A 21,663-nucleotide genomic window follows, 5' to 3' on the forward strand; every position below is an offset into this window, starting at 1 on the left:
AGCAGAAGCTTTACTGAACACATCCGTGAAATCTTGATATGGAGGAGGTGGAACATCAGACGACCTGGGGGAGGAAGAACAGACAGGCAATACTTTAAACAAACATGTCTCTGCACAGGAGGAACCCCATGCCAGGATTTGCGTAGTCGTCCAATCAATTGTAGGATTGTGAAGACGGAGCCATGGAAGGCCCAGGACCACAGGATGTGTGGCTCTTGGAATCACTAAAAGTGAAATAAGTTCGGAATGAAGAACTCCCACTCTCAGACGAACTGGTAGAGTCCTTAGAGCAATAACAGTATCAAAAATTTTACTGCCATCCACGGCAGTTAAGGAAAAGGAGGAAGGAAGTCTCTCGGTGGGTAGGGACCACCGTTTAACATAGGCTTCAGTAATAAAGTTCCCAGCTGCTCCGGAATCAAGGAGAGCAATGACGTTCCGATAACGTTGAGCAACTTGAAGCGAGACTGGGAGATTACAATCATGAGGAGATGGAGAGGAGATCATTACTCCTAGCCGGCCCTCTCCTGGGCGAGCTAGGGTTTGGAGTTTTCCCGGACGTTCGGGACAGGCATTGATGGTGTGAGACGGAGCTGCACAGTAAAGACAAAGAGACTCAGAGAGACGTCTTCGGCGCTCAGCAGGAGTTAAACGGGAACGGCCAATTTGCATGGGCTCATCTTTAGATGGTGACAGTTGACGAGGAGGAGGAGCAGAAGATTTTGGAGCAGATGATCTTCCACGCTCAGTTGCTCTCTCTCTGAAACGTAAATCAACTTTCGTGCAGAGTGAGATTAGCTCATCTAACTTAGAAGGTAAGTCTCTGGTAGCTAACTCATCTTTAATAAGCTCAGATAAGCCATGCCAGAATGCAGCATACAGGGCCTCGTCGTTCCATGCCAGTTCGGATGCCAGGATCTGGAACTGTATCAGATATTGTCCTACAGTACGTGACCCCTGGCGTAAACGGAGAATCTCGGATGAAGCTGAGGTTACCCGGCCTGGCTCGTCGAAGATGCGCCTGAATGTTGACACGAATGCAGTGTAAGAAGATAGCAGGGTGTCGGACCTCTCCCATAACGGTGATGCCCAGTCAAGGGCGGAGCCACTGAGAAGAGAGATGATGTAGGCAATTTTTGTACGGTCACTGGGAAAATTGCCAGGTTGTAGCTCAAACTGAATCTCACACTGGTTGAGAAATCCCCTGCAGAATCTTGGAGATCCGTCAAATTTTGCTGGCGTTGGAAGATGAAGACGTGGAGCAGAAATGGGTAAGGTGGGTGGGGTTATAGCTGGAGTCACTGTGGTTGACGCACCAGATGCGCCTGATCCACAGAGAGTTGTCTGAATCCCATCCAGCCGAGTAGAGAGATCCTGGAGACAGCGGATGATGTGGCCCTGTGCAGCCTCCTGATGTTCTAGTCGGGCTGCCAGTTCTTGCATCGGCCTGGCCGCTTGATCCTGGTCTCCGGCTGGATTCATTAGGTCAGTGCTTACTGTCACAACTGAGGGCCTGAGCTGACGGGAGGCAGCCTCAGTTGTAGGGGCTGAGATGTACCGGAACCTGGGAGGTTGTATCAGACCCCTGGACATGTAAGTAACATGAATAATAACTGCCCGAAGGCGTGACTACGACAACTTGGATAAAAGTCAATGATGTTTATTATGACAACTCCGCAACACAGCAGCAGTAAAAGAAAACGTAAAAGTCAGCAAATAATAAATACAGTTCCTGGGTACTACAGGATGGCAGGAGCCACAGGGCACTGGTAGTGTGAGATAGTTCTTATGATCTTCTAGATGGAAAGTCCTTACCAGGCCCGACTGTAGCAATGGAGATAACCCAGGATTGTGCCAGCTGGTGTTCCAGGAAAAGCTGGATTGCTGAAGGTAAAACAGCTGCTGTGGATACTGGCTGGAACCAGACTGTTGTTAGCACGGAGTGGATACTGGCTGGAACCAGTTAAATAATAAATGAACTTGGGAGCGATGAAATATGAACTGAAATGTAGAATTTGAGAGCGGAGAAATAATAATACCGGTGGAGAGTGGTAAAGTGTAGAAAGGACACCGGCCCTTTAAGGGAAGCTGTACTCTGCTGGAAGCTGAGCTGGAAGCAGGTAATGTTGTAGCTGGAAACAGATGAATCCACAATGGATTGGAGAGTCAGGCTACACCGCAGGTGGAATGCTGGTGCGGGTCTCTATGGTGGAAGTCTTGAGACAGGAGCTGGAACCTGGAAGACAATCACAGGAGAGAGACAAACAGGAACTAGGTTTGACAACCAAAGCACTGACGCCTTCCTTGCTCAGGCACAGTGTATTTATACCTGCAGCAAGGAAGGGATTGGCTAGGCAATTATGCAGATTATCAATACTGAGAACAGATTGGTGGAAATGATCAGCTGACAGAATCCAAGATGGCTGCGCCCATGCAGACACTTGGAGGGAAGTTTGGTTTGTAATCCATGTGGTAATGAAAACAGTAATGGCGGCGCCGGCCACTGGAGACAGGAGACGCCAGGCTGACAAGTGCACATCCAACCACGCGGACACAGCGGAGGCCGCGGCTGACGTAATCGCCACTCTGACACTCTGCATGCAGAAGCTCAGGGACGGTGGCGGAGGCCGCGGGAGACGCCATGCCAGATGTAATAAGGCGTTACTGTGACAGCGTCTCAGAGAGACAGGAGAGGATGCAGGAATGTGAACATTAGGATAACAGATGGGATCCGGTCCTGGAGCGCTGAGCCAGCCTTAGGAGGCATCTGATGGGTAAGAAATGGCGTCCAGATACCCGGATCGTGACATGGTCTAGTTATATATATATATATATATATAAAACCATAACTAAATATCATATGTTATATACTATATAGTGGCCAACGGGGGTTCAGCGCCAAAATATGCCGTCCAAGGGGTCCATGTTGCAATAAAATGGGCAGGAGTGTCGTGCAACACTGCTGTTATGCGCTCCAATCTATAGGTGTGCCAAATCGCATTTACAGTGGCTGTAACAGTGGGGGGCGAAATAGACTTCCAGTTAGCCGCAATTTGGCATTTAGCCGTATTTAAAATATGTTTAAGTAATTTTTGTCGTTGTTGGGGGGTGTGAGGCAGCGGACGGGAGAGTAGAGTGTAAAATGGAGAGGCCGGAACTGAGAGGCCAAGAATGTCAAAGAGTAATTTATGGATTTTAGACCAGTATCCTCTGATCCGCGGACAGCTCCACCAGACATGCAGCAGGGTTCCTCGTTGGCCACAGTGCCTCCAGCACCTATCAGAGCCGGAAGGGTAGAATGAGTGGAGACGCGAAGGAACTAGGTACCAGCAATAATATAATTTGTAAGAGTTTTCTTTAATTCGGACTGAGATGGAGCTGTTAGAGATTTCCGCTTTGATATCCGACCACTCCTCAGTGGTCAGGGTCTCACCCATCTCCTCCTCCCAAGCTAATTCACGTGGATCTTTCTGGGGTAAGTTATATGCAAGTAAAATTTGGTATATGGCGGAGAGCAGACCCTTGGTTGAGCGACAAGAATGACACAAGGATTCGAAGCCCGATCTACTTCCCATGGAGGAAGGCTTGTGGGGGGAGTTAAAGAAGTGACGTAACTGTAAGAATTGAAAAAAAGCCGAGTGTGGGAGGGAGAAGCGGGATTGTAGATCAGCAAATGTTGGAAACTTATGAAGGGGCGTAAACGTCCAGTAAAAAGAGTATATTTTTGTCGGTCCAAGAATTAAATGCCAGATGACTTGAACCCGGTGGAAAGTCAGGGTTATTCCACAGGGGGGTGAGAAGAGGATGGAAGGAACGGAGCTGGTATAACCTGGAGCAAAGGTCCCAAACAGATAGAGTAAATCGCACGGTAATCAATAGAGAGAATGCAGGTGGTCGGTGCTTCGGAGAGCACCATAAGAGGCTATAAGAGGAGTACATCCGAAGCATAGTCGCTTCCAGGTGCGTCCAGACTGTGGTCAGGATCGGCGTGCCAAAGAACACACGCGGTCAGGTGAGTAGCTCTATAATATTTAAGAAGATCCGGGACTTCCATACCTCCTGCCATGCGGTGCTTTTGTAGGATTTGCATCTTTACTCTTGGTTTTCTCCCTGCCCAGATGAAATTAGTGATATCAATTTGAAGATTTTTGAGAATTTTAGCAGGGATATGAATGGGGAGAGTTTGCCACAGGTATAGCAGACGCGGCAATAAGGTCATTTTGACTGCCGCCATGCGCCCATACCAGGATATAAGATATTTAGTCCAGTTGGCCATGTCTGATTTAATGGAAGAGAATAGTCTGGGAAAGTTGGCAGCGTAAAGACCTGAATAGGTTTTTGTTAGATAGATGCCCAGGTACTTGAGCTTGTCAGCTTGCCAGGTACATGGGTAGGAGGCCTGAAGGAGTCGAAGGACCGGGTCCGCGATAAGTAGGGCTAGGATTTCGGTTTTGTCAGAGTTAATTTTATAGTTTGATAGATGGCTGTAGGTGGTGATTTCCTCGAACAAGTGTGGGAGCGAGACACAGGGATCCGTGCCAGGGCAGATGGAGAATGGGTGCCAACCACCCAGTCAGGGCAGACAGGGAATGGGTGCCAACCACCCAACCAGGGCAGACAGTGAATGGGTGTCCAACCACCCAGCCAGGGCAGACAGGGAATGGGTGCCAACCACCCAGCCAGCGTAGACAGAGAATAGGTACTAACCACCCAGCCAGGGCAGACAGGGAATGGGTGCAACCACCCAGCCAGGGCAGACAGGGAATGGGTGCCAACCACCCAGCCAGGGCAGACAGAGAATGGGTGCCAACCACCCAGCCTGGGCAGACAGGGAATGGGTGCCAACCACCCAGCCAGGGCAGACAGGGAATGGGTGCCAACCACCCAGCCATGACTGACAGAGAATGGGTGCTAACCACGCAGCCAGGGCAGACAGAGAATAGGTGCTAACCACCCAGCCAGGGCAGACGAGGAATGGGTGCTAACCACCCAGCCAGGGCAGACGGGGAATGGGTGCCAACCGCCCAGCCATGACTGACAGAGAATGGGTGCCAACCAATCAGCCAGGGCAGACAGGGAATGGGTGCCAACCACCCAGCCAGGGCAGACAGGGAATGGGTGCTAACCACCTGTCGCGATCTGGGTATCTGGACGCCATTACTTACCCTTCAGATGCCTCCTAAGGCTGGCTCAGCGTTCCAGGACCGGATCCCATCTGTTATACTGATGTCCACATTCCTGCCTCCTCTCCTGTCACTCTGAGACGCGGTCACCGCAACGCCTGTTACATCCGGAATGGCGTCTCCCGCGGCCTCCGCTGTGCCCGCGTGGTTAAATGTGCACTTATCAGTCTGGCGTCTCCTGTGGCCGGCGCCGCCATTACTGTTTTAATTCCCACATGGATTACAAACCAAATTTCCCTCCAAGTGTCTGCATGGGCGCAGCCATCTTGGATTCTGTCATCTGTTCATTTCCACCAATCTGCTGTTTGCAATGTTAATCTGCATAATTGCCTAGCCAATCCCTTCCTTGCTGCAGGTATAAGTAATCTGTGCCTGAGCAAGGAAGGCGTCAGTGCTTTGGTTGTCAAACCTAGTTCCAGTTTGTCTCTCTCCTGTGGTTGTTTTCCAGGTTCCAGTTCCTATCTCCAAACCTCCACTAAAGAGACCCGCACCAGCATTCCACCTGCGGTGTAGCCTGACTCTCCTATCCTCTTGGATTCATCTGCTTCCAGCCATAGATCCACCTGCTTACAGCAATCAGCTTCCAGCAGAGATCAGCTCTTCTTAAAGTGCCGGTACCCTTTTCTACAGATTACCATTTATCACCGGTATTATTATTTCACCGCTCTCAAGCTCCATATATCATTTCATATTTCATCGCTCTCAAGCTACATTTATTATTTAACTGGTTCCAGCCAGTATCCACTCCGTGCCAACATCAGTCTGGTTCCAGCCAGTATCCACTGCAGCCGTTTTATCCACAGCAGCCCAGCTCTTCCTGGAACACCAGCTGGTACGATCCTGGGCTATCTCCATTGCTACAGTCGGGCCTGGTAAGGACTTTCCAACTAGAAGATTATAAGAACTATCTCATACTACCAGAGCCCTGTGGCCCTTGCCACCCTGTAGTACCCAGGAACTGTATTATTTCCCTGCTGAGTTTTATGTTTTCTTATTTGCTGCTGTGTTACGGAATATGTCATAATACACATCATTGACTTTTATCCTGGTTGTCGTGGTCACGCCTTCGGGCAGTTATTCTACATGTTACTTACATGTCTAGGGGTCTGATACAACCTCCCAGGTTCCGTTACATCTCAGCCCCTACAACTGAGGCTGCCTCCCGTCAGCTCAGGCCCTCAGTTGTGACAGTAAGCACTGACCATATGAATCCAGCCGGAGACCAGGATCAAGCGGCCAGGCCGATGCAAGAACTGGCAGCCCGACTTGAACATCAGGAGGCTGCACAGGGCCACATCATCCGCTGTCTCCAGGATCTCTCTACTCGGCTGGATGGAATTCAGACAACCCTCCGTGGATCAGACGCGTCCGGTGCGTCAACCACAGTGACTCCAGCTATGACCCCACCCACCTTACCCATTTCTGCTCCACGTCTTCATCTTCCAACGCCAGCAAAATTTGACGGATCTCCAAGATTCTGCAGGGGATTTCTCAACCAGTGTGAGATTCAGTTTGAGCTACAACCTGGCAATTTTCCCAGTGACCGTACAAAAATTGCCTACATTATCTCTCTTCTCAGTGGCTCAGCCCTTGATTGGGCATCACCGTTATGGGAGAGGTCCGACACCCTGCTATCCTCCTACACTGCATTTGTGTCAACATTCAGGCGTCTCTTCGACGAGCCCGGCCGGGTAACTTCAGCCTCATCTGAGATTCTCCGTTTACGCCAGGGATCACGTACTGTAGGACAATATCTTATACAGTTCCAGATCCTGGCATCCGAACTGGCATGGAACGACGATGCCCTGTATGCTGCATTCTGGCATGGCTTATCTGAGCGTATTAAAGATGAGTTAGCTACCAGAGACTTACCTTCCAAGTTAGATGAGCTAATCTCACTCTGCACGAAAGTTGATTTACGTTTCAGAGAAAGAGCAACTGAGCGTGGAAGATCATCTGCTCCAAAATCTTCTGCTCCTCCTCCTCGCCAACTGTCACCATCTAAAGATGAGCCCATGCAACTTGGCCGTTCTCGTCTAACTCCTGCTGAGCGCCGAAGACGTCTCTCTGAGTCTCTTTGTCTTTATTGTGCAGCTCCGTCTCACACCATCTAAAGATGAGCCCATGCAACTTGGCTGTTCTCGTCTAACTCCTGCCGAGCGCCGAAGACGTCTCTCTGAGTCTCTTTGTCTTTATTGTGCAGCTCCGTCTCACACCATCAATGCCTGTCCCAACCGTCCGGGAAAATTCCAAATCCTAGCTCGCCAAGGAGAGGGCCGGCTAGGAGTAATGATCTCCTCTCCATCTCCTCACGATTGTAATCGCCCAGTCTCGCTTCAAGTTGCTCAACGTTATCGGAACGTCATTGCCCTCCTTGATTCCGGAGCAGCTGGGAACTTTATTACCGAAGCCTATGTTAAACGGTGGTCTCTACCCACCGAGAGACTTCCTTCGTCCATCTCCTTAACTGCCGTGGATGGCAGCAAGATTTTTGATGCAGTTATTTCTCTAAGGACTCTACCAGTTCGTCTGAGAGTGGGAGTTCTTCATTCCGAATTTATTTCTTTTTTAGTGATTCCAAGAGCCACACATCCTGTGGTCCTGGGCCTTCCATGGCTCCGTCTTCACAATCCATCTATTGATTGGACGACTACGCAGATTCTGGCATGGGGTCCCTCCTGTGCTGAGACATGTTTGTTTAAAGAATTGCCTGTCTGTTCTTCCTCCCCCAGGTCGTCTGATGTTCCACCTCCTCCATATCAAGATTTCACGGATGTGTTCAGTAAGGCTTCTGCTGATATCCTTCCTCCTCATAGAGAATGGGACTGCCCGATTGATCTCGTTCCAGGGAAGGTTCCACCTCGAGGCCGAACTTACCCGTTGTCTCTGCCTGAGACGCATTCTATGGAGGAATACATTAAAGAGAACCTAGCAAAAGGGTTCATTCGACCTTCCTCTTCTCCAGCCGGCGTAGGCTTCTTTTTCGTAAAGAAAAAAGATGGTGGTCTGCGTCCGTGCATCGACTACAGAGGTCTGAACGACATTACCATCAAGAACCGCTATCCACTACCCCTGATTACTGAGCTCTTTGATAGAGTTAGCGGAGCTACCATCTTCACAAAGCTGGACTTGAGAGGTGCATACAATCTCATCCGGATCCGTGAGGGTGACGAGTGGAAGACCGCCTTTAACACCCGTGACGGACATTACGAGTACCTCGTCATGCCCTTCGGATTGAGCAATGATCCAGCTGTCTTCCAGCATTTTGTCAATGAGATCTTCAGAGACATTTTATACCGTCATGTCGTGGTCTATCTAGATGATATCCTCATTTTTGCCAACAATTTAGAGGAACATCGTTTTTGGGTAAAAGAGGTTCTGTCCCGTCTCCGTGTCAATCATCTCTATTGCAAATTAGAGAAATGCGTCTTTGAAGTCAAGTCCATTCCGTTTCTAGGTTACATTGTGTCCGGTTCCGGACTAGAGATGGATCCTGAGAAACTACAAGCAATCCAGAATTGGCCGATACCCTTAACCCTCAAAGGGGTCCAGAGGTTCTTAGGGTTCGCCAATTATTACAGAAAGTTTATACGAGACTTTTCCACCATTGTGGCGCCTATTACTGCTTTAACTAAGAAGGGTGCTAACCCGTCCAAGTGGTCTGAAGAACCTACGCAAGCTTTTCATCTCTTAAAACAACGGTTCATCTCTGCACCAGTTCTGAAACAGCCCGACATCGACTCTCCTTTCATCTTAGAGGTGGATGCCTCCTCCGTTGGAGTAGGAGCAGTGTTATCTCAGAGGGCTAAAGATGGCCATTTACATCCTTGCAGTTTCTTCTCCCGGAAGTTCTCCCCAGCGGAGCGCAACTATGCCATTGGCGACCAGGAGTTGCTAGCCATCAAGCTCGCTCTAGAGGAGTGGAGATATCTGTTGGAGGGAGCTTCTCATTCAATCACCATACTTACAGACCACAAGAACCTTTTATATCTGAAAGGCGCACAATGTCTCAACCCTCGTCAGGCCAGATGGGCACTTTTCTTTTCCAGGTTCGACTTTAAACTCCAGTTCTGTCCGGGCTCTCAGAATCGCAAGGCCGATGCCCTTTCCCGCTCATGGGAGCAAGAAAATAAGTCCGAGTCTTCAGACAAGCATCCTATTATCAATCCGTTGGCATTCTCCACGGTAGGGATGGACTCTACGCCCCCACTAGGGAAAAGTTTTGTGAAGCCGGTACTGAGGAAGAAGCTCATGCATTGGGCCCATGCTTCCCGTTTTGCCGGACATACAGGTATCCAAAAAACCCTGGAGTTTATCTCTAGGTCCTATTGGTGGCCAACTCTGAGAAAGGACGTCATGGAGTTTATTGCATCTTGCCCAAAGTGTGCCCAACATAAAGTATCCCGCCAGTCGCCTGCGGGGCAACTGGTTCCACTATCCGTTCCCCGTCGACCATGGACCCATTTGTCGATGGATTTCATTTCAGACTTACCCATGTGCAACAAGTTCAATATCATCTGCGTGGTAGTTGACCGGTTCACCAAGATGGCACACTTCATTCCTCTCACCGGTCTTCCGTCAGCTTCCAAGTTGGCTCATGTGTTCATACAAGAGATCTTCCGACTCCACGGTCTGCCTGAAGAAATTATCTCAGATCGAGGAGTTCAATTCACAGCCAAATTCTGGCGAAGTTTATGTCAAGTCCTCCAAGTCAAACTAAAGTTTTCCACGGCTTACCATCCTCAGACCAATGGTCAAACTGAGAGGGTGAATCAGGACTTGGAGGCCTTCCTCCGCATCTATGTGTCTTCCTCTCAAGATGACTGGGTTCAATTACTTCCCTGGGCCGAGTTCTGTCATAACAATCAGTATCATTCCTCATCTTCTTCAACACCATTCTTCACCAACTTTGGATTCCACCCTAAAGTCCCTGAATTCCAACCGCTCCCAGCAACTTCTGTTCCAGCAGTGGATATCACCTTGCATCAGTTTGCAAACAACTGGAAGAGTGTACGAGCAGCTCTGCTCAAGGCATCGTTCAGGTATAAGAAGTTTGCGGACAAGAAGCGTAGAGCGGTTCCTGCTCTCAAGGTGGGTGATCGGGTATGGTTATCCACGAAGAATTTGAGGTTAAGAGTTCCCAGTATGAAGTTTGCACCTCGCTACATTGGTCCTTTCAAAATTGAGCAAGTCATCAATCCTGTTGCTTACAGACTTCAGTTACCTCCCTTCTTAAAAATACCCAGGACATTCCATGTTTCCATGTTGAAACCGCTGATTCTGAATCGGTTTCATTCCTCACTTCCTCCAACTCCGAAAGTCCAAACTCAACGAGGCGTTGAGTATGAAGTGGCCAAGATCCTGGACTCACGTCACCGTTACGGTCAACTACAGTATCTTATTGACTGGAAGGGTTACGGCCCTGAGGAACGCTCATGGACCAATGCTTCTGATGTCCATGCTCCTGCCTTGGTCCGGAGATTCCATTCCAAGTTTCCTCAAAAGCCAAAGAAGTGTCCTGGGGCCACTCCTAAAGGGGGGGGTGCTGTCACGATCTGGGTATCTGGACGCCATTACTTACCCTTCAGATGCCTCCTAAGGCTGGCTCAGCATTCCAGGACCGGATCCCATCTGTTATACTGATGTCCACATTCCTGCCTCCTCTCCTGTCACTCTGAGACGCGGTCACCGCAACGCCTGTTACATCCGGAATGGCGTCTCCCGCGGCCTCCGCTGTGCCCGCGTGGTTAAATGTGCACTTATCAGTCTGGCGTCTCCTGTCTCCTGTGGCCGGCGCCGCCATTACTGTTTTCATTACCACATGGATTACAAACCAAACTTCCCTCCAAGTGTCTGCATGGGCGCAGCCATCTTGGATTCTGTCATCTGTTCATTTCCACCAATCTGCTGTTTGCAATGTTAATCTGCATAATTGCCTAGCCAATCCCTTCCTTGCTGCAGGTATAAGTAATCTGTGCCTGAGCAAGGAAGGCGTCAGTGCTTTGGTTGTCAAACCTAGTTCCAGTTTGTCTCTCTCCTGTGGTTGTTTTCCAGGTTCCAGTTCCTATCTCCAAACCTCCACTAAAGAGACCCGCACCAGCATTCCACCTGCGGTGTAGCCTGACTCTCCTATCCTCTTGGATTCATCTGCTTCCAGCCATAGATCCACCTGCTTACAGCAATCAGCTTCCAGCAGAGATCAGCTCTTCTTAAAGTGCCGGTACCCTTTTCTACAGATTACCATTTATCACCGGTATTATTATTTCACCGCTCTCAAGCTCCATATATCATTTCATATTTCATCGCTCTCAAGCTACATTTATTATTTAACTGGTTCCAGCCAGTATCCACTCCGTGCCAACATCAGTCTGGTTCCAGCCAGTATCCACTGCAGCCGTTTTATCCACAGCAGCCCAGCTCTTCCTGGAACACCAGCTGGTACGATCCTGGGCTATCTCCATTGCTACAGTCGGGCCTGGTAAGGACTTTCCAACTAGAAGATTATAAGAACTATCTCATACTACCAGAGCCCTGTGGCCCTTGCCACCCTGTAGTACCCAGGAACTGTATTATTTCCCTGCTGAGTTTTATGTTTTCTTATTTGCTGCTGTGTTACGGAGTATGTCATAATAAACATCATTGACTTTTATCCTGGTTGTCGTGGTCACGCCTTCGGGCAGTTATTCTACATGTTACTTACATGTCTAGGGGTCTGATACAACCTCCCAGGTTCCGTTACATCTCAGCCCCTACAACTGAGGCTGCCTCCCGTCAGCTCAGGCCCTCAGTTGTGACACCACCCAGCCAGCGCAGACAGAGAATGGGTACTAACCAGCCAGAGCAGACAGAGAATGGGTACTAACCACCCAGCCAGGGCAGACAGGGAATGGGTGCCAACCACCCAGACAGGGAATGGGTGCAACCACCCAGCCTGGGCAGACAGGGAATGGGTGCTAACCACCCAGCCAGAGCAGACAGAGAATGGGTACTAACCACCCAGCCAGGGCAGACAGGGAATGGGTGCCAACCACCCAGCCAGGGCAGATGGGGAATGGGTGCCAACTGCCCAGCCATGACTGACAGAGAATGAGTGCCAACCAATCAGCCAGGGCAGACAGGGAATGGGTGCCAACCACCCAGCCGGGGCAGACAGGGAATGGGTGCAACCACCCAGCCAGGGCAGACAGGGAATGGGTGCCAACCACCCAGCCGGGGCAGACAGGGAATGGGTGCAACCACCCAGCCTGGGCAGACAGGGAATGGGTGCCAACCACCCAGCCAGGGCAGACAGGGAATGGGTGCAACCACCCAGCCTGGGCAGACAGGGAATGGGTACTAACCACCCAGCCAGGGCAGACAGGGAATGGGTGCAACCACCCAGCCTGGGCAGACAGGGAATGGGTACTAACCACCCAGCCAGGGCAGACAGGGAATGGGTGCCAACCACCCAGCCAGGGCAGATGGGGAATGGGTGCCAACTACCCAGCCATGACTGACAGAGAATGAGTGCCAACCAATCAGCCAGGGCAGACAGGGAATGGGTGCCAACCACCCAGCCAGGGCAGACAGGGAATGGGTGCAACCACCCAGCCTGGACAGACAGGGAATGGGTGCCAACCACCCAGCCAGGGCAGACAGGGAATGGGTGCAACCACCCAGCCTGGGCAGACAGGGAATGGGTACTAACCACCCAGCCAGGGCAGACAGGGAATGGGTGCCAACCACCCAGCCAGGGCAGATGGGGAATGGGTGCCAACTGCCCAGCCATGACTGACAGAGAATGAGTGCCAACCAATCAGCCAGGGCAGACAGGGAATGGGTGCCAACCACTTAGCCAGGACGGACAGGGAATGGGTGCTAACCACCCAGCCAGTGCAGATAGAGAATGGGTACTAACCACCCAGCCAGCGAAGACAGAGAATGGGTACTAACCACTCAGCCAGCGCAGACAGAGAATGGGTGCTAACCACCCAGCCAGGGCATACAGGGAATGGGTGCTAACCGCCCAGCCAGCGCAGACGGGGAATGGGTGCCAACCACCCAGCTATGGCTGACAAAGAATGGGTGCTAAGCACCCAGCCAGGGCAGACAGAGAATGGGTGCTAACCATCCAGCCAGGGCTGACGGGGAATGGGTGCTAACCGCCCAGCCAGGGCAGACAGAGAATGGGTGCTAACGACCCAGCCAGGGCAGATGGGGAATGGGTACTACCCACCCAGCCAGGGCAGACAGGATATATTTTGTCTGTATATAAAGCTTTCAAACACAAACCAAACTATATGTATGACATTGAGTGTATGAAAGTATTATATATAATCAAGAACGTATCTAGGCATGGACAAGCCGGGCGGGTGCCTGAGGCGCCACGGCCTGCTGGCGCAGCCGCAGTCATCCCGCAGGCGCCCACCCGTACCCCGCATCCCGCACTCCGGCTGCAGCAGGAGCCGCAGGCTGTGTGGGCGCCCGCAGCACCCGGTGCCATTGTCAGATACTAGAGGTCCTAATTGACCTCTAGTGTCTGTGCGGCACTGTGGGAGAGACGTCATGAGTGGGCGGCCAGAGACGGAGAGCAGCATCGATCGGGAAGCAGGACCGGGGCTGTTGAGTTTTTTTTTTTTTTGTGTGTGTGTGTGTTTATAAGCGGCGCTACTAGGGGGCATAACTACTGGGGCACATTCCATGCAGATTCTCTGTTCCACTAATGTGCGCAGGGCCGGACCGCCCATCTGACACTTCTGGCAAATGCCAGATGGGCTGATGGGCCGGCCTGCACCCATGCAGAGAGACCAGGGCCAGCTGAGCACTCTGACCTAATACACCAGTCTGCCTGCATGTCATCATCTGATTCTCCCTATTCCTCAGCCTGTATGTAGTAGTCACTGCCAGCAGGTGGCGCTGCAGCCTGTGTAACTCGGTGAATCCTATCACAGTCAGTCCCAGGGAAGCCTGTGCTGAATGCAGAGCTATGTATTACAGCCAGGGGCATCAGCCAGTGTGCATGCACCTAATTGGATCATATGTAAGAAATTGCAGACCTGTTCTATGTGGTATGGTATTTTTTGTGTTTGTTTTACTGTTTGGGGAGAATCAGTCACAACTGATGCAGCTGATACAACAAAGCACACAGCATTGTACCCAGGTCTCGCTGCATCTTCACTAATGCTAATTGTGTTTAGTAAATTCTGGGGACTTAAAAACAAAAACACAACAGCACCACAACAACGATGGAAAAGAAATACAATTATTTAATCCTGTCACTGCTGGTAGGTTAGAGGATCCAGGATTTTAGGGTCTTCTCTTTTTTGGTTCCCTTCTTTTTCCTTATGTTCTAGTAAAAGACATAGGGCCTAATTCAGACCTGATCGCAGCAGCAAATTTGTTAGCAGTTGGGCAAAACCATGTTGCACTGCAGGTGGGGCAGATGTAACATGTGCAGAGAGAGTTAGATTTGGGTGGGGTGTGTCCAAACTGAAATATAAATTGCAGGGTAAAAATAAAGCAGCCAGTATTTACCCTGCACAGAAACAATATAAACCCACCCAAATCTAACTCTCTCTACACATGTTACATCTGCTTCCACCCCCCACCCCTGCAGTGCACATGGTTTTGCCTAACTGCTAACAAATTTGCTGCTGCGATCAGGTCTGAATTAGGCCCATTGTGTTCTTGTAGTTGTCTCTCTTACCTGTTTTATATGTGTCTGACTGCACTTGTTACTGCATTATAACCAAGGGCCTAATTCAGACCCGATCGCTCCTCAGACCTGCGATCAGATAGTCGCCGCCCATAGAGAGTGAAAACCCGCCCCGTGCTAGTGTGTGAATGCATGTGTACGCCGTGCGAAAACTTCACCAGACAGTAGACATCTGCAAATCCGTTCACACTTCACTCACCATGGAATGATTTTTCTACTGTGTGCAGTGTGTGCGCAGCCCAGGACTTACTCCTACAGTGCGATACAAACAGGCTGAGCGGGGCCGGAGCTGACGTCACACAGGCGCCCTGACAACGCTTGGGAACGCCTGCGTATTTCCTGACACTCCTAGAGGGTGTACTACGATATCCCAGCTGTCGGGATCCCAGCGTCCAGCATACCAACGCCGGGATCCTGACCGCCAGAATGCCGGCAGTGGGGTGAGTGCAAAAGAGCCTCTTGCTATTCATTCTCCCTCCAGGGGTGTCATGGACACTCCAAGAGGGAGAATAGTTGTCGGTATCCCGACGCCGGTATTCTGAGCGCCGGGATATCGAATGCTTCCCATGCCAGAAGATGGCCAGTTACTACTACAGATGACCAGGTTCAGATTTAACCGGATCTCAAAACGGCATCTTATTGGCTCTTGGATGTCACGTGTTTTGGTTAGCCAATAAGAAAAATCCGGATAAATCCGAACTGGAGTTAATTCTGGAGTTAAGAACCGAGTAAATCCGAACAGGCACATCTCTAGTTACCACCCACAAACGTCCGCTTCCTGTCAATCACCTTGCGTATGCCCGGCGATCATAGGCGTGCGCAGCACATTTTATTAGGGGGTGCACCGTCGGAGGGGTGTGTCTAGAACCGCCTTTTGGGCGTGTCTAGCACCATCTGTTGACGGTCAACGCAATATAAAATGTCCACCCTTGTACCAATCCTAATAAAGCAGATACATTGTCAGATGTTGTGGTGTGCACCAAACAAACACCCCTGATGGTACTCACTGCAATTACACTGCTCCTCCTCAGCCTGGTCTGGCTCCCCCTCTCTTTCCCCTGCAAGCTGCAGCAGCTTACTTACAAGTCAGTCACTCACTGACACTGACAGTCGCAGACTAGTACTGCTGCTACTGGAAAAACGAGTGACATGTCAATGTTGCTGATCCTCATCAGTGGCTGGCGTTGGCATAGCATAGAAGGAGAGAGGTGGGCGTGTGGCGGGTAATCACGTCACATCACGCTGTTTTTGTACATGGAGGTGGAGCTGGGAGTTTGAAAGCCGGTGTCAGTGGCACCCTTGATTAACCCAGGCGTCCGGTCAGTAATACAGTCCTGACAGGGTGCAGCGCACAGGGGACAGTAATCAGCCTGCTCGGCGATCGCTGCATCAGACGTGAGATCAGGGTGCCAGATATTAGGGGGTGCCTGTGCGCACCAGGCACCCCCCCCCCTGCGCACACCTATGCCGGCGATCAAAATTTTCGCACCATTCTGTCGCTGTTTGGGCTCACGCCTGCACATTGCTGTGCATACACATGCGCAGTCATTCGATAATCGGCCGCTGTGCAATCGTCCACTGTCAGCATGTGGTAAACATGTTGTGGGGCATTAAATGTACCTACTTAGAAGCATACTGACTACCTGCCTTCATAGAGAACCCTGGGGGAGATTTATCAAAGGTTGGAGAGAGATAAAGTGGCAACCAATCAGCTCCTATGATTTTACAGGCTGTGTTTGGAGCTCATTGGTCGGTACCTTATCTCTCTCCTAGCTTTGATAAATCTCCCCCTCCTGAAACTTATTCATTATAGTGTGCACACATGGGGCTGAGTCGGGCACACTGACACATATGAGCAATTACTTTCTTGGGCGTATGTCTATAAGTGGGAGGGGAGCTCAGGACCAGGTTGGGGTTTCGGCCAGCGGTGTTTGCAGAGGTGTGGCTACAGCTCAGTCCAAAATTCAAATAGGGGAGCCGCACCAACTGCCAGTGATCCCCGGCCGGCGATGTTTGGGGTGGCAGTTGGTGTGGTTCCCCTATTTGAATTGTGGACTGTGCTGCACTCCACCTCTGCTACCGCCACTGGTGGTTTTCATGGCCAACTGACCCTAGTGAACAAAGGGACCCAGACAATGACCCCACACATGCTACCTACAGCACAGTACCCAAATTGAGGCCTTTAGGAACAGCTGTGGCCTATGGGATTATTCCAGCATTCCCCACTGTGCTTAATAAGTGAGGACACTTTAAGGAAATTGTCTCAGGTGGTGGAATTAAATGGTCATCTACCAAGGGGAGGACTTTCTTAATGGGGGATTCTTGGTTGGAGGTCTTCTCTTTGTAATGGCCTGATCTTAGGCCTGCAGCTTAGGTAACAGTAGAGACCGTGAAGACCCACATTGCGGCATCAGGATAACGGAACCTCCGCGCTTTGCAAGTTCCTTCTCTTCCAGCTAGCCAGTAAAGAGCAGTGCTGTATAGCATCTGTGTTCTCCTGGTTGGCTAGAGCCAACACTATACACACGTAACACATGCAAACGCTAATGTACAAACCTGGCAAACTGTATTAATAGTATACGATCTTTAAATAACTGAAAGATGTTAACACGGGTGCATCTCTCTCTGGATGTGGGTCTTCAAGGGTTAATTCTAATGTTCTTCGAAGGTGCAGATGGCTTCCTATAAATAATCATGATGGAGAAAGGATACAGGTCCCTCACGTTTAACCCTTCGTACGTTGTTAATGCATTGTTCCAGAAGAAGGCAAAATAAACCCAGGCAGTGGGGCATTTGCCAATTTTAACCTCACGGACGGAACCGAAATAGCCTCCTGGCCATAAAAATTGCAATTGTATAAATTCGCCGGTTCAGCCGTCTCCATAGTAACCTGTTTACTAATTATAGATCCATAACTCCCTATTGTTCCGATTTTTGCTGGACAGGCCTTAATCGCGTTATGGGAAAGGAGCGGAGCTTCAGCTAAAAGTGTGTGTGTGTGGGTGGGGATTGTGCGGAGCGGGTTGGGGTCTATCTAGGGCCTGATTCAGACCTGAGCGCTGCTGTGCATTCTCATGCAGCGGGCAATCAGGTCATAACTGCGCATGCGCGTCGGACAACAACAACGGGCATCGCCGGTCAGGATGGTGCATTTCATTTGCACGGGCGTTCGCAAGGTGACTGACAGGAAGAGGGCGTTTGTGGGTGGCAACTGACCGTTTACTGGGAGTGTTCAGAAAAACGCAGTCGTTCCCAAGCGTTGTCAGGGAGGGTGTGTGACGTCAGCTCCGGTCCCGATCAGCCTGTTCTCATCGCACTGGAGGAGTAAGTCCTGGGCTGCGCACACACTGCACACTCTGGATTTTAGCAGCTCAGCATGCAAGCGCACACTTGCACGGCGAATTTACACTCCCCCCTGGAGGCGGTGATTATCTGAACGCATGACAACAAAGTTAGCAGCCCAGCAATCAGATATGAATCACCCCCCCTTGTCTAGATTTGGCGTGTGTAAATGTTGGGAGGTATGTACAGTAGTTACAGCTTCCAGCAAGACAAGTGTCAGTAAGGTCCCGTCACATTCATACTGCAATGCTGAAACCGTGGCTGCCAACTGTCAGTAAAAATAATCAAACAAGAGCAGTATAATACAGAAAGAATATACAATAAAACACAAAAAAGTACAAAAATAACAAACACAGTAAATATTCCACATAGATTTCCGCGCATTCACTGTCTGGGTTTTGGACACAGATTTGAGCCTCTGTTTAGCCTCTGTACCCCTTTCCTTTGCATGCTTTTTGTCTCTTTGTGAGGGTCTACTACGGTATGCTGGCGCTCGGGATCCTGGCGCCCAGCATACCGACGCCAGTGTTCCGGCAGCGAGGAGTGCGCAAAAGAGCCCCTTGCGGGCTCGCAGCGCTTGCCTCACTGCGGGCACGGTGGCGCGCTATTTATTCTCCATCCAGGGGGGCCATGGACACCCCAAGAGGGAAAATAGTTGTCGGTATGCCAGCTGTCGGGATTCTGGCGCCGGTACGCTGAGCGCCAGGATCCCGACAGCCGGGATATAAAGTGCCGCCCCTCTGTGAGACATTTTATAATAACAAATTAGTTAAGGTTTGATGGATCAAGCAGTGAAAAGAGTGAAGTGAGAAGTCGCCCATAGTAACCAATCATTTTATAGAATGCTTCCTCGAAGTTAATTGGTTGCTATGGGCAACATAATGTCAATAAAAATGTTGGTTGTCATTAAATCCTTACTACCCGTAAATAATAATTTCCGCAGTTTGCAGTGGAAACTCTCTCAGTTCCTGGTCCCACCGTGTTTTGCAGCCTGTCCCCGTCTCCGGAATGGAGCAGTGCTCTGGTAGGTCCTCGATCCTCATCTGTCACGCTGGCCATCATACCGAGAATCATCAGACGCCATCTGCAGGGCTGCTCCAGGAATGTCTCCCATCCTCCCCCTGAAGCCACCACCATCTCCCCGGTCGCTGTGTACTGCAGGTATGAGCCAGAAATACATGTATTACCAGAAACACTTTTTCCATTTCTATTTACTGTAAATATTTTATGTGAAAAAAATAAATTATATACACACACAGTCAAATCACATTATTATGACCACCTCCTACATGTGACGTCGGCAGTGCGTAGCCCATGAAGTTCGTCACGCGTCGTGCGCTGGCTTGGTGGGTATATAAGGTGTGCGATAGGCCGTCTGCACACGTATCACTCGTTGCTGTCGTGGGTAAAAGTGGCGATTTATCCGAGTTGCAAAAAGGGATGATTATCGACTTTCGAGTCAAGTGCGGCGGTATTTCTGACACAGCGCAGTGTCTGACCTGTTCGCGTGCTGCTGCGGTGAAGGTGTATCGTGACTGGACAAATGGCACCAGTAACAATAATCATTGTGGAAATTGTGCAGCACCACGTGCCATTGATGTGAGAGGTGAACGTCGGCTACGAAGGTGCGTGAGGGCCGACCGACGTGCTACAGTGGAGCAGCTCACCGTCACACTGTACCCGGGGGCTGCCAGACGTGTGTCTAACATGACAGTTCCGCCCGTCTAGCTGCTACACACGCTGCACACGGCGGGTACTCTGGCTATTAGCTGGTGGTCATTATAATGTGACACCACCGTGTATTTAATACAACACCGCAATAAACGCAGTAAGCGATACACCATGGCAGGGTAGTTGGGGAATACTTTAGTAGCACAGGTGGGTGTTAGAGGTGAAGTTGATCTCTTGTACACTTGATCTTGTCTTTGCTCTCTGCATCAATTCAGTGAAGTGGCAACGGGAAGGACTGCAATGGTCCTGTCCAGTCTTGTAATGGCTTAACTATAGTCCTAGCGTTCCATGCGACTCCTATGGGTCTCGGGAGCAAAGGGCTTCCAGTTCCTGAGGAAAAATATGCCTCAAAGTACAAACTTAATATGGCAAATGTATCCAGGCAGTTCTATGGTTTAATACATAATGAGAATACAATAACTGTGGCTATATTTCCGCCAAATGCCCCAAATTGCTTCTAATGTAAGTCACACTCTGACCTATTGGATACTAACGGGGGGAGTAGACGCCATTGTTGGTATGACTTTGGGGTGGTACGTCATGGACACATATGGGGTCCGGACTGCTAAGCTTAACCAAATTATTACTGCCGTACCTGTGAGCAAATAGGGTGCCGCTTATTTTGTAAGGGGGCAGTTTTATATGGTTACAGTAGAACATAAACAGGACTAGCGCAAGCTGTAACCAGCGCATTGTAATCTCAACACAACTGGCAGCTGCAGCAGAGACAGCGACGCGTTTCTCACTGTGAGACGGAGCAAAGTGGTTGAAGGCGCACTTGCAATCTGAACATACGTGTGGTATTGTCATATCTCTTTATATTGCGGTAACGTGTTCTATAGCTCTGGAAGCCAGGGACTTATTTGACTCATAGAACCGAGAGAGCAGTTGCGATGATGGTGAGGACGCTGTTCCAAGGATCTTACAGTTATAAAGGAAGATGGTCTAATAGGCAGGTCATGGATTTTCCCTCCTGGCGCTGTCCCCATTGGAGGTGGAAGCCACTGTACATACAGATACGTCCGCATCCATCCAGCCTCAATACGCCACACAGCGTGAGATGACTGGCATGTGTGAGCCGCCAGGTCCCGTGCAACTTTGCTAACATCGGGCATCTTTGTTTGCTGGAAATGCGTCTTAGTCACAACACAATGCAACTAGGACGCACGAGGAGACTGCGCTGATTAAGTTAATATATGGCGCCTGTACAGTGTATTGTGCGTGACTGTGTCTGTACACGGAACAGAACTTGCATTGGGAAAAAGCTGCGCGTTTGGAGACGGCTATTTAAACTTGCTCAGCTGGCAAACCAGTGTCGCCCGTGTTGGCCGCGACTTGCGTGGTCTCTACAGTACAGACCGAACCTCCTTGTGGGGGTCTCTGGTAAAGACCAGTCCCCCGTTACACCCCACATCCCCAGCAAAGCAGTGTCATTCCAGAGCTGACGGAACAAACCCCCCGAATTCCAGTGACTTTATAGCACGGCTCTCTGTGTCAGCTTATTTTGAAATCGGATTCCCCTGTGCTGTCAGCTCTTTTGTTTTCCACTTATGTAATACTACAGCAACACATTGAGCGATCCGCCGCCGAGCTGCCCGACATATTGGCCTGCATGCACAAGCGACGGGGCACCAGCGATGAACGAGCGCGGGGCCGTGCATCATTCATCGCTGGTGCCTCCACACTCTAAGATATGAACGGTATCTCGTTCAT

The 21,663-nt window shown here is 50.2% G+C and overlaps 1 long non-coding RNA gene across 1 annotated transcript in view; it reads left to right on the forward strand.

Annotated features, from left to right (window-relative positions):
• The window catches only part of LOC134908870 (uncharacterized), a 112,212-nt gene that overhangs the window by 77,489 nt on the left and 13,060 nt on the right, over positions 1-21,663 (forward strand). The window contains exon 2 of the long non-coding RNA XR_010175812.1: positions 19,210-19,380. This is a non-coding gene — a long non-coding RNA (uncharacterized LOC134908870). The remainder of the gene's footprint in view (positions 1-19,209; positions 19,381-21,663) is intronic.

The sequence above is a fragment of the Pseudophryne corroboree genome, chromosome 4 (assembly GCF_028390025.1).
Source record: "Pseudophryne corroboree isolate aPseCor3 chromosome 4, aPseCor3.hap2, whole genome shotgun sequence".
In the NCBI taxonomy this organism is placed as follows: domain Eukaryota; kingdom Metazoa; phylum Chordata; class Amphibia; order Anura; family Myobatrachidae; genus Pseudophryne; species Pseudophryne corroboree.